We start from the raw sequence: 17,398 nt of genomic DNA, 5'->3' as shown, positions 1-17,398 counted from the left end.
CACAGGCAGAGTAATTAGTACACATTTCACATGTTCTGCTGCTCAGACATATGGTGTAGAAAACCTGAGCGGGATTAGACAGTAATAAATGTTCCCCTCTCCCTCCCACCAGCTCCCTATTTAAATAGGGTTTATGGCTATTTCCCCGGTGTTCCTGGGATCTGCTGGAGGCTGAGGACCGACAGCCCACACAGCAGCTCTGGGGTGGGGCCCTCAGCCAGGGCAAAGCTCCCAGGAAAGCTGGGACTCTCCCAGGGCGAGAGATCCCCATGGAGCAGCTCAAGCCACAAGCCAGCATGTGCTGGTGCAGGGACAGTTTTTGGGGACCTCGTTCCTCACACTCTTCTTGTCCCCAGGCCATGCCAACAGAGCCACACCTTTCTGGCGCCCTCACCAAGAATTTCTCCATGCCTGTTTGCTACAAGTGCACACTCGATGTGAAGTTACTGCATCAATGATAATAAAACATTCAAATTACACAGTTAAGCGGTGGTTGAACTTGAAAAAGTCCACAGCACACATGAAAAAAAAAAAAAAAAGAGGACAATAAAGCCCCAAACTTCTTTTTGACCCTAAGCTTGAGTATTGGACACCTGGATTCTCTTGCAGGGAAAGATGCACTTTCATATGGGAGAAACACGAGGACTTGGGGAAAATTCCTCTGAAAGTTACAGGAAGAAATCCCAAGGTATGAGAACTCTGCCTAGAGGTGCTCCGGTGTCCAGTCAAACCTGCTAGGGATTCTCTGCTGGTAAAGGATAACCCAGATGCTAAGGTTTGTGTGCTCCAGCATTTTCCTTGGCATCTCGTGTTCAGAATGAGATCCGCAACCCATTTCCCAAGTTATGCTTTACCTCCAGTGTGGCCTGATGTGCTAAGGAAGTGAAGTGGTTTGTGTATATTGACTAATAATTACCATTTACTACTGAACCTGGGAGCAGAATCCTCAACTGGAGATATTTATTTTACCCATCACTCCTGCTTGGGTTTTGTACACTGGCTGCAGAAAGCACCAGGAAAAGCAGGAAGTGAAGAGCTCCAGGAATGGTAGGGATGGCCCTGGATCCATACACATGTAGGATTTGTCTGCAAAGAGGGAACTGTGAAGTGACATTGGCTCATACAGGTTCAGGGGTGAATTACACCTGAGATGGGTGTGTTAATTAATGTTGCATTGGCCAGGTATTCCGGTCAGGATCCCATCTCCAGAGCAATCAGCAGGATTCTCTGGGTTTGCTCCGAGGAGACCCAGGTTAGTGCTCACAGGACAGCCTGTCCTTATATCAGGGAGAGGGGCCTTGTGGGGTCTGGACCGGCAGCAGCTCAGCTCTTCAGCTGCCTCCGCCTGTCCCTCACCCCATTCCTCCCTGCAGCAGCCCCTCAGGGACACCCCACGGGGATCCCACTGAGAGATGGGGCTGCACAGCAATCCCAGGCACAGCAGCAGCCACCAGATTCCCCGCAGGTGGCACCTCCCAGGCAGAGCTCAACCTCCCCGGGCTGTCAGGACAAAATCTGATCAGTGCTGCTGAAACTGGCGGATTTCTCCCCACTTCCCAAAATCCAACATCCTATATTCTTCCACAAGAAGAGAAGTGGACAGAGGAAGGACAGCTCAGCAGGTTGCTGAACATACCATGTGGAGACGCCAAAAAAAAAGGCAAACAAACAAGAGAAATCTATTTTGTTGTTAATTAAGAAGTCGTTTCCTCCTAAACGGCCCCTTTGCTCTCCCCCTGATTCCCTGGTCTTTAAAAGCACTAAAGCAATTTACTCTCCATTTTACTGTTCGGCTGTGTGGAAGAGAACAAGCAAATAAAAAGCAGGGGAATACCTACATGAAGTCTTTGTTTTTTCTTTCCCCCCCCTTTCCTTCTGAGTGACCTTTCAGCGTGACCCTACACGCCAAAACCCCACGGCACGACTCCCCAAACCTCCCCGTGACCGCGGCGGTTCCGAGCGCCGCCGCTGCCCCTCTCCATCCCCCCCAGCGTGCCTCGGGCTGGGTTTTTTGTGAACACCCCGGGGATGTGCTCAGCGTTTTCCCAGCCGGGGGGTGGGAGCAGACCTCCCAGGCTCGGGCGCAGGGGACACCGCGCTCCCCACCCGCGGGGTCGGCGCCCCCAGCTCCGCAGCCTCTCAGCGCTGCCGCTCCCCGGCGCTCTCATTAACTGAGGATTGCGAATGGGTCAGCAGATCTATACACTTTTGTGTTCCTCGGCCTGCTTTATTTATTTCTTTCTTTTGCAGGATGCTGAATAACTAACCTTTCCCTCAATAGGCAGATTTAAAAAAAAAATAGGATCCATCACACAGCAGCAGGATAGCCTTGCTCTGTTTTGACCTTTCTGAAATTAATTTCCCAATCTTAGCTTTCAAAATCAGAGATTGAAAAGACCTATTAGATCAGCCAATCCATCTTATCACTAGTACGGCAGCAAGCAGAGACCCCAGCCAAGTGCTCCTCTATGCAGGGAAAATATTCTGGAATAAGACGGGGCATGAATTTAAAGTGAAATACCTGTTCTGGAATATTCTGCACGTGGGCACGTACTCTGGAATAACTGCAGCTGATCCTGACTTTGCTCAGTTGACACCTGGAGCCGCTCACTGGAACAGAGGGGAGGGAAAAAAAAATCACATTTTAGGATAAGAAGTAATTTTTGTGGGGTAGCTCTGTGAAATAATTCTCCCCTGAGAGAATTTTCCCAGGCAGGCTGTTGCTCACAGGGCAGCACCACCAGGGAGGAGAGGGGTGGGTGCTCAGGGGAATTACCCCCTGACCTGCAAGGGTGTGGATCAGGTCAGAATTCCAATCTGCAGCTACTACTGGAGCCTGGGATATTAACAGGCACCTCTCCCAAACTGCAGTGTAGGTCCTTTCCTGGGAACACTGCTTTTCTCAGTAGGTCCCTGCTTTTCCAGACAGCAAAAAACTTGGGGGTAAAACCCCAAATCTTACAGTTTGCACCACCCGAGCTGCCCTGGCCGGCACTGCCAGCCCATGGTGGGGGTCCCCAGGAAGGCCCTTTGGCGAAGGGAGTGCTCCTGCTGCCACGCATCCCTCTCCTCCCATTCCCCTTGGAATCCCTGTGGCTCTGAAGGTTGTGTTTTAATGCCAGCAGTGTTGATCTGGAGGGAACAGGTCACCACCCTGTGCTGACCTTGGTGTCCACCTCCATCCTGCCCCTCACTGCCCAGCAATGCCTGACAGGCTTGGACATCTCCAGTGTGGCATTCCCAGGGTTTTTGGGGATGTCTGCAGGGTTTGGATGCGCAGGGCAGCACCGAGGGGAATCCTCCTTCCTGAAAACGAAGCAGGCCTTGCAGCAGGTCTGGTGACACCAACCTGCCCAACTTTGGCCATGCCCCAGTGGTTCAGGGAGGTGGCTCCAGCAGCAGCACATGGAGCCCAGGTGTGGCCTGTCCTTGCTGGAGTGATGCCACAGTCACACAGGGACAGGGGGAGCCACAAGCGACACCAAACGGAGCTGTGGCTGTCATGGATATCGGTGCTGGGAGACAGGAGGATGCACTCCAGGTGTGTGGAAAGCAGCTTCTCCCCATGAAATGTGATGGGAAGGAACCTCTGCCGACACCTGCAGTGAGCGTCTGCGCTGAGGAGCTGGGAGTCAACACCAGCAGGTGCCTGGCAGTTTAAAGCCCTGCTACATCTCCTATCAGCGCTGTGGTTTGGTGAACAGCTCTGAGTCTTTTCCCATGGAAACCCCTCTGTTCTGCCTCGGCAGCTCCTGCCCTGTGCACCCACCATCCCGGCGGAAAGAGCCGCCACCACCCCCTGCTCGGGGAGCACTGAGAGCACACAGCAAACTTTGGGCACTCAACAAGTCCTCTCCGCACACAGTCAGGGCCAAAAGATCAATATTGACACTTTAGATGATTTCTCTCAATTTGTTTTTTCTTCAATTGTTGGGGCAAAGTTCCACTTTTCCAATATCTTGGGTTCTCGGCTAATAGAAACAAATAAAGTGAAAGCTTCTGTCCACAATGGGTGAGGAGCATCCATTGTCAGCAGGCGCTAATCGGATTAAATTGGCTCCTGGCTCTATTGCTCGGGGATAACTCACTCCTAAATTTTTTCCCATCTCAAGGGGATGGGCCATTGTTGCTTCCCCCCCCCTCTTTTTCTTATTTGAATCTGACAGATAGAATGAGGAACGATTGGAGCTGACGGGAACAAAGAGCAGCGGAGCCCAGCCCGGGGCCGTGGCTGGTGCTGGCCCCCCAAGGCCCCTTTCCCGGCTTGGGCATCGCCGCCGCTGCCCTCTGGAAAACGCATTTAAAGCCCGGACGCGGCCAGGCAGGAAAAAAAACCTGCGGCTGTCCACGCTCAGGTCGCTCCCCATTAGCATTTTAATCCGTACCCCTGGCACCAGCCCCTCGGACGGAGCTGCAGCAGCAGCCACGTTCCAGCGAGCAGCCCGAAGAGAGAGACGGCCTTAAATAATGCCACCTTCGGAGGGAGGCCCTGCGCGCCGCCAGCTACATTTTGCCCGGAGTCTGATAATTTTCAAAGCTATTGGCAACCTGGGAATTTTCCTGCCTTATCACCAGGGCTCAGCTAACTTCACTAACACTAATCAGAGCTGGAATCATTCATTCAAGGATTGCATGATCATGTTTTTCTTTAGCGGTGACAGCTGCCTGAGCCGCATTAGCAATGCAGATGAGTCAGCCTAATAGGTTAATGCAGAACACGCGAAAATTAGGTTTAATCCCCAGTGAAATAATCTAACATTTTCACATTTCTTGATGTTGGGATAGAGACATTGGTGGTGACTCAATTAGGTGTAATGTAGATCAAAGCAAATTTACCTTCTGGCTGAACCTTCCCCGTAGTTTAGATAGAAGAATATAAGGGTTCTTTACTAATTGGCCAATGGCTGTGGGGAGAATTACACGGGAAGTGCAGGAATCGCGCAGGATTGGGGTTTGGAGCGGGGCACGGCCGGGCTCTGCCAACACCGGGCTGAGCGCGCAGCCCCTGCTCCTCTCTGTGCCGCGCTCACAAATGAAGACGTCTGGGGGGCTTTTCTGTAGTTTTATTTTACTCCATCCCCCCACCACCTCCCCCATCCGTTTTTAATGTCCCGTGCCGCAATATCCCCGGCGAGGTTTGAAAGACCTTGTATGATAAAAGGAGCGTATAAAGGAGAGGAAGAACCCCACCCACCGGTGCGCGCCCGTCTAATGTTTTCATTCCCGGGGAATAACATATCAAACAGCAATCGCTTTCAGTCATAAAGGGAGGGGAACAAAAAATTACATGCCCTCAGTTGCCAAATTATTTTTTGCCTTGACATCTTAATTCTTAATCCTTGTGTGTGGTCAAATCAGCCTACTATAGACAACCAATCAAGCAATTATTCCTAAATTATATTTGCCCAGCTCACATTGATTGGTTATTCTTTTCTTATTGGGTAAGCTCATTAATTCCGAGCAGCTTGCTTATTATGCTTTCCACATCATTTTCCTTCGGAGCCTATCTACTCACACCAGCCTGCTGATGTTTCAAGATGCCACGCAGAAAAAAAAGGCCGAGTGATCTATTGCATTGTCTCTTCCAGCAATTACAATTCACATTGCTGATTAACTTTGATGTGAAAACTAATGAGATAAGGCAAGTTATCAAGGCGGACCTGATCGTCATCTCATTTATAGAGCATTTGCCATCAGTGAATGACAAAAACTAATGAAGATGTATCTGACAGCAGGCTGAGCCGCGGCCGAATTTCGTTTCTCATCAGCGAGTGCTCTGCTTCCAACTCATCAGTCTATCTGAAACATGTGGAAATTAGCTTAATAATGAAAACACTTCATCCAAATAGACAAATGTTTACATTAAAACAGCTACGTGATAAATAGATGTTAAAGATTTTATGCCTTCTTGAGTCTAAACAATGGAGCACAAAATATGTTCTCATATTCACTAAATCATGCCCATAAAGCTCCCTCCCCACGTGCCGCTGCCGTACCTGCGGGCTCCCCTCTCTGCGGCTCACGGAGATTGCTAGCGGGCTGCGGCTCGAATGATTCGGGCTCCAGCTCAGGGATGCCCGTGCCAGCACTGGGCAGGGAGAGGGGGGCTGGCCCTGCCCACACCTGGGGCACACGGCTCCCAAAAGCAGCTTTTTTAATGCTTTTTTTTAGTTAGAGGTGCTGCTGCTGCGCGCTGACATTTACCCAACGTAGAAAAGGGATCCAGTTGGCCCCCGGACAGAGTATAAAGTACGGGCATAATTCATGGAAATACAGCAACGTTTCTTTCCTGAGCCATCACCAAAAAGCCGCCTGCAGTATCAGTCTAGTTTAGAAATGTTGTGATAAAAGGGAGGCAGGCAGAGCCGCTCCCATTTTTAATATTGTGGCTTTGGTATCTTTATTTATGAGAGACTATTTCATATTTGTCGGGCACTATTTCACACGCTTCTGCTATGTCCAAACTCATCCATAAGATGTTTTCATATCTGCAATAAAATATTCGTCCACAATACTGGTATCAGAACAAAACTATTTTTAATAAAATAGACAGGCATCTGCAAGGCAGAAGGGTGAAGCTCTCGCTTCTAAAATTATTCTAAAAACTGTGATACTTCAATTAAAATAAAGAACTGGTAAAAGATTCTTTTCCTTTACCGTGATATTTCCCTCTCCCTGAAAAGTCTATACGGGCAGGCTATAAAGCAGGAAAAAAACCAAACCCAAGCACGTTATCCCCAATGTAAGAGGAACTTTAAATTTGATTTAAAAACCCGATTATCCAAGCGGAATGGGGAAAAAAAAACAAACAACCAAACCAAAAAGCAACACCTAAAAAAAGTAGAGCTTTTGCAGAAAAGGCACAGGAGCTCCTACAAATTCCGTGCAGCGACGGCTCCGTGCGCACACGTGGAAAAGCCAGCTGAGCTCCCGGCCGGTTGGGGAGCCCCGAGGTGCCCCCAGCCCCTTTCCCTCCCTCCGCCCGGCACTCACCGCGTCCCCTCGCTCGGCCGGGAGGACATCCGAGGGGCGGCCCCGAGCCGCCCCGGCCCCGAGCTGCCCCGGCATTGTGCGGCGCAGATTAGCCCGCACAAAGGGCCCGCATCCCGGCTAAGTTAAAAGAAAAGCCTGCTAGGAAGCGCCGGCGACAAATTACTACTTCAGCGCTGGATTAAATGTAAAAGCCCTTCACAGAGCTGCAGATAAATCCTGCGCGCTAGAAGGAACCATAAAAGTACTTGTTCAAGAGCTACAGGCACAAGTGGAAAATTGACCCCAAAGATTTTTTTTATTTTTTTTTTTTTAAGTAGCCGAAGTTTATAAAATTTCTGCCGGCGCAGGGAGAGGGTCGCGGCAGCGCGGCCACGCTCGGCAGCGCGGCGCTCCCGGCCGGCCACCGGAGCTGGACACGTCTGCGGCCACCGGAGCGAGCATGCCGTGAAACCCCAGCAAGGTTTGCTTGGTGCCTTGGAGGGCTTTTGCTTTGTGTGTCTCTTGTTTGTTTGATTTGCGTTTTGTCGGGTTTTTGGTCGGGTTTTGTTTGGTTTTTTTTTGTTTTTTTTTTCCTGTCCCCCTTTTTTCCCCCCTTTCTTTTAGCCGGCTAATGAAGCAGAATGGTTTCGCTTTCACCACTGGCGCACAGAGTGGGAAAGCGCTGCTCCCATCCTCATCCCCCTTTTCCCCACATTCCTCCCAAGCCTGCCCAGCACCGCCGTCAGACTCCCCCAGCAGCGCGGGATGCTCCGACAGCAGCCGTGTCCCTCCGGTGCCCAACAACGCGTGTCACCTGGGCACGGCTCATGTCCCTGGCACTGCACAGCCACTGCTTTACATTTCTCAAGTGCCAGCCCGGCCACGGCAGCGGCCCTGCTGGCTGCCCGGGTGTGCATCTACGTGTGCCCGCACGGAGGGACGGACGGGGAGAGGAATGCTGCTCCTCCCTCCCCCTCCCCGGCCCTTTATCCCGGCCGCCTATTTTAATAAATAATTATAGGCAGCTAAAGGATTTGTTCATTCCAAAAGGTCTCCCCTTCACATTTCTCAGAGGTTCAGCTCAAGGAGACACCATGATAATAAGGCTGACTCGGGATCCCTACTCCACAATGTCATTATGAGCTACCATTTAAAATGAAAAAAAAAAAAAATCTGTATATTATACCTAAAAGCATTACAAGGTTAGTGTCTCAGCTTGGGGAATATTTAATGCTGCTGGGAAAGCAGCTCTGCTGCTCTGAGGAGGAGGAAAAGGGAGAAAAAAACCACAATGAGAGAAAAATCCTTTCTGAAACACAAGCCTAGAAAAAAGATGTTGGGAGCGAGCACGGAGATCATTTGCATTTCCAATGACTAGGACTAATCCTCCGCTACCACGTTTATATTTTCTTATTACTTTTCCTAATTGTCTCCATTTTTTTTTTCTTTTTTTCTTTTTTTCTTTTTTTTTTTTTTTTTTGCTTGCAGCTTTTCCTCCCGTCTCTGTACCCAGCTCCTCAGCCCGTTATTTTCTGGCTCGGGGCTGGATCACCCGAGGCTGCTGACAGTCTGACAGTCCCTCCACACTGCCCAGGCCCCAGAGCAGGCAAAGCCTGGGTGCCTCACACGCACACACAGAGCCTGGGTGACCCGCCAAGGAGCTTGGCTCTGTTAGGGTTTGTTAAGAAACATTTCTGGGGGCAAGGAAGGGCTTTTTGTCTGGTGCCTGGGGCACGGAGCAGGCAGAGAGCAGCCTCAGCAGTGTCCCACCCCTGGCATGGGCACCTCAGGAACCAGCCAGCCCTGTCACCCCCTGAAAGCCACCTTGGGCTGCCCTGGGACTGGCAGGGAGTGGAGAACAGACCAGCCTGAACCCCTCAGCAGAGAGACAGGCACTCACCCGGGGGGCTGTTCCCAAAAACCCGCGCTCCCCGGGCAAGCAGCAATCTCCAAACCCTGCTCCAGAGGCTCTCAGCTCCGAGCATCGCCTGAAAATGGGGCTCTGTCTCACCCCCAACTCACAGCCTCTGTCTCTGACAAGGAAATTACACAACTAAATGCCTGCTCGAGGCAGGCACTAAACCGCTCCCACAGTATTATCCTAAAATTTGCTAATAGTGGCTCTTTCACATAAATTAAGTGATAATGAAAAAAAGCCTCCCTTTGAATTTATATATATTTCAGCAGAGAATAATGTTTTATTTAAAATAGTTACAGCGTGCCTTTTGATTTGGAGTTTAAAGTAAATAATATTTGTACATCTAAAACATACTCAAGACAAATGAAAAGCCTCTAGATGCTTTTGTATGAGATGCTGAAGAGCTCTACAAACTTAAAAGCACAACCTCAATTAAGCCCATCTTCATCTGGAAAAAAAATTAGCAACTGAAAGCTGAATATATTAGATAATGCACACTTGCAGGAGAGCATTCTCTTAGCAAAAAATTCTTGATAACCAACCTAAAGCTGGCCTTCGAGTTGCTCGATGCTAATTTTGTTTGAAACTGTTTAACTAACTCTGAATAGATATCCATATTCAACAAAGACATAATTAATGGCAACCTTTTCTTCTGCTTAGAAGACATCATAACAAGCAGAAAAGTACAAAAAGATTTTTATAGTAACTAATTTAAGGACAAAGGGTTGACCTCTAGCATTTCATTAAATAAATGGAGCGAATGAAAGAAGAGTGACAGTATTCATCCTTGTTCAATTCAAGCAGCCAATTTCAAAATGCAAATCATAATCTGCAGATGTTGGAGCCTGATATATTTTTTTAAAATATCATTTGTTCAATTTAAGAACATCAGACATTTGAATTTTAAATGAAAATAAAAAAAAAACCCAAGCCAAACCAAACCAATTCCCAGCTCCAGGTTTAGGCACAGCGTGACTGCACGCTCGGAGCCGGGGTCTGCCGGGGCTCTCCTCCCTCCCCACCTCCCCAGCCATTCATTTTAGACATTATTCTCAAAACCTTTTAATGGAGAAGTTCTGCTGAGCTGCACATTATTCCTGATTAGCACAGCTGGCCGGTGCTGCTGCCTCTGCAGCCCGGGGATGACCGAGAGCAGCTCCCGGCCAGCGCCTCCATCCTCCCTCCCCACCTGTGGGCACCCTGCTCCCAGGGACCCAGGGGGATGGATCCTCCCTGGACGTGCTGCCATGGGGCTGCTGTGGCACAGGGAGAAGTGTCACAAGGGCCTCAGAGCCCCTGCTCAGGGGGATGGATCCTCCCTGGACGTGCTGCCATGGGGCTGCTGTGGCACAGGGAGAAGTGTCACAAGGGCCTCAGAGCTCCTGCCCGGGGAGGTGACCACAGCACAGGTGGGGACAACAACGGGCGGTGAGCTGACTCAGAATTTGGGAACACAACCCCAAACCTCCAGAGCCGGGTTTTCTTTCAGGTGCCAAGGCACAAGGCGCAGTGGGGAAGGAGGAGATTTTGGCTGGACCGTGGATGATCTGCAGTCCTTTAGCAGGGGAGGGATGAAGTCTCAGTGTCCAGCTGGACACTTGGCACACACCTGTTCCACGGGGCTCTGGGGAAGTCAAAGATGTGCCAAGGCACACGGGGGAGCCCAGGGGAGCAGCTCCAGGTCAGTGGGTATCACACACTGCGCTGAGTACAGATCCACAGATCCGTGGAGGGCTTCCCTCCTCATCCCCTTCACTCCTCTGAGAGGGAAGGAAATTCACCTTTCTCCCCCGAGCAAAGGAAGCTCAGTAGTGACATTAAGGGACACTTTTAATGTGCCCAAGGGGACCAAAGGATGCGTGGCCACGCCTGACACAACGGCAGCACGGAACTCCCTTCCCGTTTCTACACCAGCTCCGACAGCTGTTTCCAGGTTTGCAGGGATAACCCACAGGGCCTGGCACTGCCGAGCCTGGACACGTGTGGGGTTTGGTTTCTCCCAGGAAATGGCTTTAGGGTGTTTGGAAGTGTTTTTGGGGAAGCATGAGATTTTAAAATTGGTTTTGATCATTGAAACACACAGAAGCTTCTGGCCTCACTGAACTGGGCCGTAGGGCGCAGTGGACCAACACTGACATCTCCTCAGAGAGCAATTCCTTTCCTTCCTTAATAAATGGAACAGATCCCACATTCTCACCAAAGGGCCCCTAGTTACTGCTGAGTTACAGTAAAGCACAACCTCTGCAAAGGCATGTATATTAATTAAATTGCTGCTGATTAGGACCCATCAGGGTGCGCAGAGAGGGACTGAAATAAATGCCCAGGAGCATCCCTGGGGAGAAGAGAGCAGCAGAGAGGGACTGAAATAAATGCCCAGGAGCATCCCTGGGGAGAAGAGAGCAGCAGAGAGGGACTGAAATAAATGCCCAGGAGCATCCCTGGGGAGAGGAGAGCAGCAGCGCTGTGCTGTGGCCTCACTCCGAGCACAGCAGAGCCATTTCTGAGAGCAGTTTTGTCCCAAGCCCTTCCCAAAGGCCAGGAGCCCATCCCGGCCCCACTGGCGCTGGGCACGGGCAGGAGGAAGGGCTGGGCTTTGCCAGCCCTCCTACACAAACAGACCCTGCAGCTGTCGCGGGGCAAAATAAATGACTTCCGGAGGTTACGGAGAATAAATGAATCCATTCAGGCATGAGTGAAGGGGACATTGTTTTCCCCCTTGAAGAAAAAAAAAAAAATCCCTCCCCAACAACCTATATATTAAGGTATCAATGAACAACAAATTCATTCAGTTATGACACAGGAAATCTAAAGCAGAATGGGCTGCAAAACAAACTCGATTTATCTGCGCCACACACGCAAGAGGAAAAAATGCCTCTTGTTGGCTGCTCTGCCAGGGCTAGGGCTCCTCTCGAGGATTCCAGCCACACACAGAGTGTTTTCTAGCGGTGCTTTTGCGGTGGGTGCGAACTTCTGAGATTAAGATTGTTCCCTTAGGTTTATCCTCTTCAGGGACAACGTGTGCACAATACGCCTTTGGAACGCATTTAAAGCCAGGCTGCAGATGCACATAATCTCCATCCTCCTGCACCACAAACAGGAGATGTGGAGGTTTGGTTTGGTTTTTTTTTTTAAGGGAGAGGAATTATTCGTTCAAAGAGAAACCGAGTTTTCACTGTGGAAACCTTCATTTTTATATTAGAAAAGAAGAGGCAAAAACTAAAACGCAGGCTTGAGCCAGACCCGATTTCTCAAAACAAGGCAGTAGCTCCCTCCTCTCCCAGCTCTCAGCAGCAGCCCTGAGCCCACCCAGGGGACCCCATCTGCTCTACCACATGTGTGGGCACACTCAGCATGAGGGGACACCCCCGACCCCGGGAAGGACAGAGGGACACTGCCCCTCCTACCCTTGGCACTGCCACGGACCCGCTTCCCTGAGCTCACTCCCCTTTGCTGTCCAGCACTACAAACCCGAAATGTGGCTGAGAAACAAAGCCCATCCTCCTCTTATTTCTGAAACATTTATGCTTAGCTGTTTTCCCCGAGTAACGTTAAAAAAAAATCTCTTAAAAATGAGTGCAGCGGGTCAATCCTGCTGTAGAAACGGAATTGGTACCCAGCTGCAAGGAGCACTCGGCGTGCAGGGGAATAATCCAAAAGGTTTTAATTAGGCAAAGCAGCAATAAATGAAGGAATATGAGCTTGGATGAGAACACTCAAACGTATAAACAACCGGGAAAGGCGAGATACGGCCACGCTTAGAGGGGGAGATCTCCCTGCTGCCAGGGAGCCCCAAAACACGGCAGGGCACAGCGTGCCCCCTCCCAGACCCCAGGGGCTCCGCAGCAGCAGCATCCCGGGCGCAGCGGGGCGCATTAATGCGGAGCACATCCCCGATCCCATGCGCAGAGCCAGCAGCCCACCCCTTCCGTCAGCCGCTGACTTCCTCCGCGTCCCGGACAGCTGCACGTCTGTCCGTCTGTCCGCCCCGTGCTGCCCGCGGTGCTCGGCTCCGGAGGGGTCCCCGACAAAGGCGGTATGCGCCGGGCGCGGGGCTCCCGGCTGCTCCTTAGGAAGCAAGTCACGCTCCCGCGACAACTGCTCCTCTGTGCCTGTTTGAACTGTCCCTCCCAATTAGCAGTAATAAGGGACTCTGTAAAGATGAGCAAACACAGCGCATTCATTAGTCCCGGCGGCCCCCGCCCTCCCTCCTGGCAGCCCCGGGAGATCCCCAGGGCACCGCTCCCGAGGATGCCGAGCGCATCTCGCCCGGCCCCAGCGAGCGCCGGCAAAGGCAAATTAATGACGGGTCGCTCCAAGAGTTTGCCCGAAATTATTTTATTCTGCCCAAGAATTGATTACTCCCGGCCTGGAAATATGTCCAAATCAATACACCGAAGCTCAGGACAAAAAAAAAGACATGCTCTAGCCCCATTTATTTATCCACTTTTTTGAGGAATGGCACATAATTTACTGGGTTGGAATTGCTAAGCCTTTCCAGAGCGAGGACTAATGACCAGCTGTAGGAAAGCGATGCCTCCCATCCATCTCCTAGGCGAGTCACGAGTCCCCACACGCCGCTGGTGATGACCTTGGCAGTGGCCAAGACGCCCACGCCGACAGAAAGTGCCTGAGGCCATCGTCAGGCAGATGGATACCGAAGTGAAACATGTGGGTCGAGGCACCCACCAAAGGAAATACTTTTAAACCTCCCCAAAAAGATGATTGGTGCCCAGGTGGGAGTCCGTGCACACCCTGTTCCTGCCTGGCCCGCTGGAACCAGGCTGGAGCAATCAGTGCTTCAGGGGTGAGCTGAAATCGATGCTGAACATCCACCACAAACACTAAAACTGTTTGGGCAACACCTGTGGCTGGGCCTCAGCACTCAGAACAATAACCTGCCTTACCCAGGGCGTGTGGATTCAGCTCCCCAAAGCGAATGGCACCCAGGACACCACGGCACGAGGACATGTCGTGTCACCCGGGGGCTGAGCACCACGTGCTGCTTTCCCCAGCAAAGGCTCCCCGTGCCCCCATTTGCCAACGCTCTGCATGCTCCACGGGGTCCTGGATTTTCCAGGGCATTAAACCCTATCCCCCCTCGGAAAGCTCGGTGGCAGCTGTCATGCTGCTCACGGGGGGGTGGGCGGGAGGGCTCCTGCTGCACACCATCAGTGTCACTCCCGAGCCGCTGGCGGGTGAAGGACGAGGTGGCCTCGGTGGCCCCAGGAGCTGCCAGCACCAGCACTGAGGTGCAGCTACAGCAGCACATCTGCATGGACACTCATGAGGCCTCCTGTGCACTGCCACCCACGGAAAGGATGCTCCTGACTGTGCTAAAACAGGAGAATTCAAACCTTTCTGCCTGCTGGGAGCCCTTCAAGCAAACACATCTTCATGTAAAACAGAGACGTGAAGCAGCAGAGCACTGCAAAAATCCAAATCCAGGGCTTGCTGGCTTCCCCTTGAGCAAACCCCTTCCTACGCAGGCTGCTCCAGACATCTCTGAGGGCATCGTGTCCCCAGGCCTGGGCAGCCTTGGGCTGGAAGAGAATTCCCCTTGGCGCTGTCTCAATGCTAGGGTGGGAGAGGGAGCCCCAGGAAAGAGCAGAACACAGCGGGGTTTGCAGCAAGCCTTGCTGAACCCCAGCTCAGAGGCAGGGCAGGGAGAAGAGCGAGTTTGCACCCAGAGAGCCCAGCCACACTCTGGGTGGCACTGCTGGTGAGCCCGAGCCCCCCAGCCCAAGCCCACGGCCAGGGGCTCCTGGCCAGCCGGGTGGGGTGGCTGCAGCCCGGCTCACACCCTCCTCCAGCTGCACTTGGCTCTGCTCACAGGGGATCTTTCTAGACTGGAACGCTGCTGCTCCCCCATTCAGAACGGGAACATCTGTGAAAAGGGATCATTCATAATAAACTTGTGAGCGCTGGGTAGGAAAAAAAAAAAAATACTCGTCCCAGAAAACAACACGGCCTTTATTTTTCGGTGCGGCCGCCTGAGCCTGCAGCACCCTGATGGGTGGGGCAGGGAAGGCTGGGGGGCTCAGCTCATCCCCCTGCACCCTCAGCCTGCAGGGCTGGGGGGCTCAGCTCATCCCTCTGCACCCCCAGGCTGCACAGCTCCCCAGGCACAGCCTGGTGCAGCGGGACAGGACAGCAGCACCGAGGGACACATGGCAGGGCTGGGCCCCCGTTCCTTCAGTCGCGTCCCTCACAGCCTAACAGGCACAAATCCCCCCATGTGGCAGCAACACAAACGAGTTTTATTACTCAATAAAATATTTGAAACAAAATAAATGGTTTTGTCAAACACTATATCTCCTCAAATAATAATGCACCAGCTTAGCAGGAAAAACAACCGACATTCATATTCTGTGGCAAAGGTTTATTTGGCCTCCCGGAGGAGAGGGGAACGGGCATCTCAATTCGGAATTCAGACACTGTATGGGAATACAGTAACTATAGTTCTCAGAGGGTTTGTGTAAATGCCAGCAAAACAAACCCCAAATCAAATTTATTAGCTGGTGGAGATCTCTAACAATCTTACACAGTGACTGATGAAGCCGTCGGGGAATTCCTTTCAACATTTAGTGATTTAAAGCCCCTACAGAAACTTCATTGTCTGCTCCAAGACAGAAAGAGTTCCTCGGTATCCACTGCTGCTCCGACAGCAGCACTGGTGTGGGTGATATTGCCAACGTGTGCTTTCTTTCATCTGGAAACATTACCAGGAATCCTAACATCCTGTGGAGCACCATAAAGGGAGAAAGTGCAAATGAATTAAGAACTGCGGCCCGTGTCCTGAAGGGCCTGTCTGCAGTTTGATGGCAAGGTTGGGATGTTCACTTCTGCCCCGTGCGTGCTTCCAGGACCAATCATTCCCCACACGGATCAGCCACTGGACACCCGTGGTCTGCTCGGCACAGACAGGGCAGAGCTGCAGGTTTTGGACACAGCCAGCTCCCACCAAAGCACCGGGTGCCAGGACCGGGCTGGCTGTGCCTCAGCGGGCCAGAGCTGCTCTCTGGGAAAGCACCAGGACTGGAAAAGCAGCTGGGCTCCCACTCCAGGAGGGGCAATGCCCTTCCTGAGGATGCCAGAGGGGAGGAAGGTGAAGGCACAGCCAGTACCCCCAGAGCACCCACACCAGGCCAGCTCCCGCAGAACTGCTTTAAAAGCAAACCCTGAAATGCACAGCTCTAATTGCCAGGCTTTTTGTCCTGCACGCTCATCACTGGGTCATTTGCATTTTAGCTGCTAAAATATCAAGGGGATGTTACTTAATCAATCACCACAGCTCACAAAGTCCTAAGTGAGAGAATATTTTTTGATTGTCTCTGCTTGTATCTAAACATCTCACAAACCCGCCAGCCAGTTCTTCATTTCAATTAGGGCAATGCTGATCGTTAGCTAACTAATAAGGACCAATTTTCTGTCACAACTATTTCCTAATTAAATTCAAAACAGAGATTTCTAACCCAGATGGTCAGCAATGCTACAGATTTGTTTAAATTTGGTATCACAGTAACAAACTACTAATTAGGGTTTGTAAATACGCCAATTCCCTTATGACTTAGTTGTTAGTAATGCATACAACCGGTTTATTAAAGCACTAATTGTGTCTGGCTTTACTTGGGCCTAACACATAATCCACTTATCACATACTGGTACCAACTCATTTTGAAGGGATTATGAATGAAATCATAAATGAGGTCTCGCATCCCTTTCCCGGTATGCTTAATAAAGGTTTGGTGTCATATTTAGATGGCATATTTAGATTTGCTGCCTCTGATGGAGAACGGCCCCGCAGTGACGCCGGCGCTCCGTTCTCCAAAGGCTGTTTGGCGAAAAAAGTTTCTGCCCCAGCTCCGTTGGGCAGAAAATTGTCCCAGCAGCCAAACCACTCGAAAGGAGCTCTGGCTTTTCCCAGAGAAAACACCGAATTGTTTATTTCCCACTGAAGTCAAGCTCAGCCCCTCCACGGGGCCGGGGCTGGCACTGGGGGCTCACAGGACCCTTGTCCCTTTGCCTGGAGACCCTCACGAGCCTGGACCACCTTCCTGTAGAGGGATGGAGGGCACCAAACCTGGATTCCCTGCTGCCCTTGCAGAGGGACAGCCCTCTGGAAAGGACCCTGTTTTTGAAGGAAGGCTTTGTTCTGAGGAGCCCAAACGGGCGATACCCCACAGCCGGGGCATTGCCGCCCCTCGCCGCCACGGCTTTATCAAGATTGCACAAAGTAGGAAATAAATGATAGATAACTGTGAATTGCAAGGTTATGTAAACACGGAGGGGGTTCCAGAAGAATCCTATTAAACCATAAAAGAAAAGCGTGGATGGTTTATCACATCACTAAGACCCAAGAATGCATTAATAAATAGAAGAATAGATAACGAACCGTGGAGTACAAGGCTAAACTATCCGCTATTGTGAGGATCCTGTGACAGTAGAAACAATGAAGGGGAAGAAAAAAGCTTTGTTGGTCTGCCACCAGAACCTTGTAGTGTATCTTTT

The 17,398-nt window shown here is 51.1% G+C and overlaps 1 long non-coding RNA gene across 7 annotated transcripts in view; it reads right to left on the bottom strand.

The window, feature by feature from the left end:
• Positions 1-17,398, bottom strand: part of LOC119699796 — a 68,565-nt gene that overhangs the window by 20,701 nt on the left and 30,466 nt on the right. For all 7 annotated transcript variants that reach the window (XR_005256541.1, XR_005256542.1, XR_005256536.1 and 4 more), the window contains one exon: positions 2,522-2,610. This is a non-coding gene — a long non-coding RNA (uncharacterized LOC119699796). The remainder of the gene's footprint in view (positions 1-2,521; positions 2,611-17,398) is intronic.

This window comes from Motacilla alba, chromosome 3, assembly GCF_015832195.1.
Source record: "Motacilla alba alba isolate MOTALB_02 chromosome 3, Motacilla_alba_V1.0_pri, whole genome shotgun sequence".
Taxonomy (NCBI): domain Eukaryota; kingdom Metazoa; phylum Chordata; class Aves; order Passeriformes; family Motacillidae; genus Motacilla; species Motacilla alba.
The sequence above is the reverse complement of the archived record's forward strand: the minus strand, read 5'-3'. Positions and strand labels throughout refer to the sequence as shown.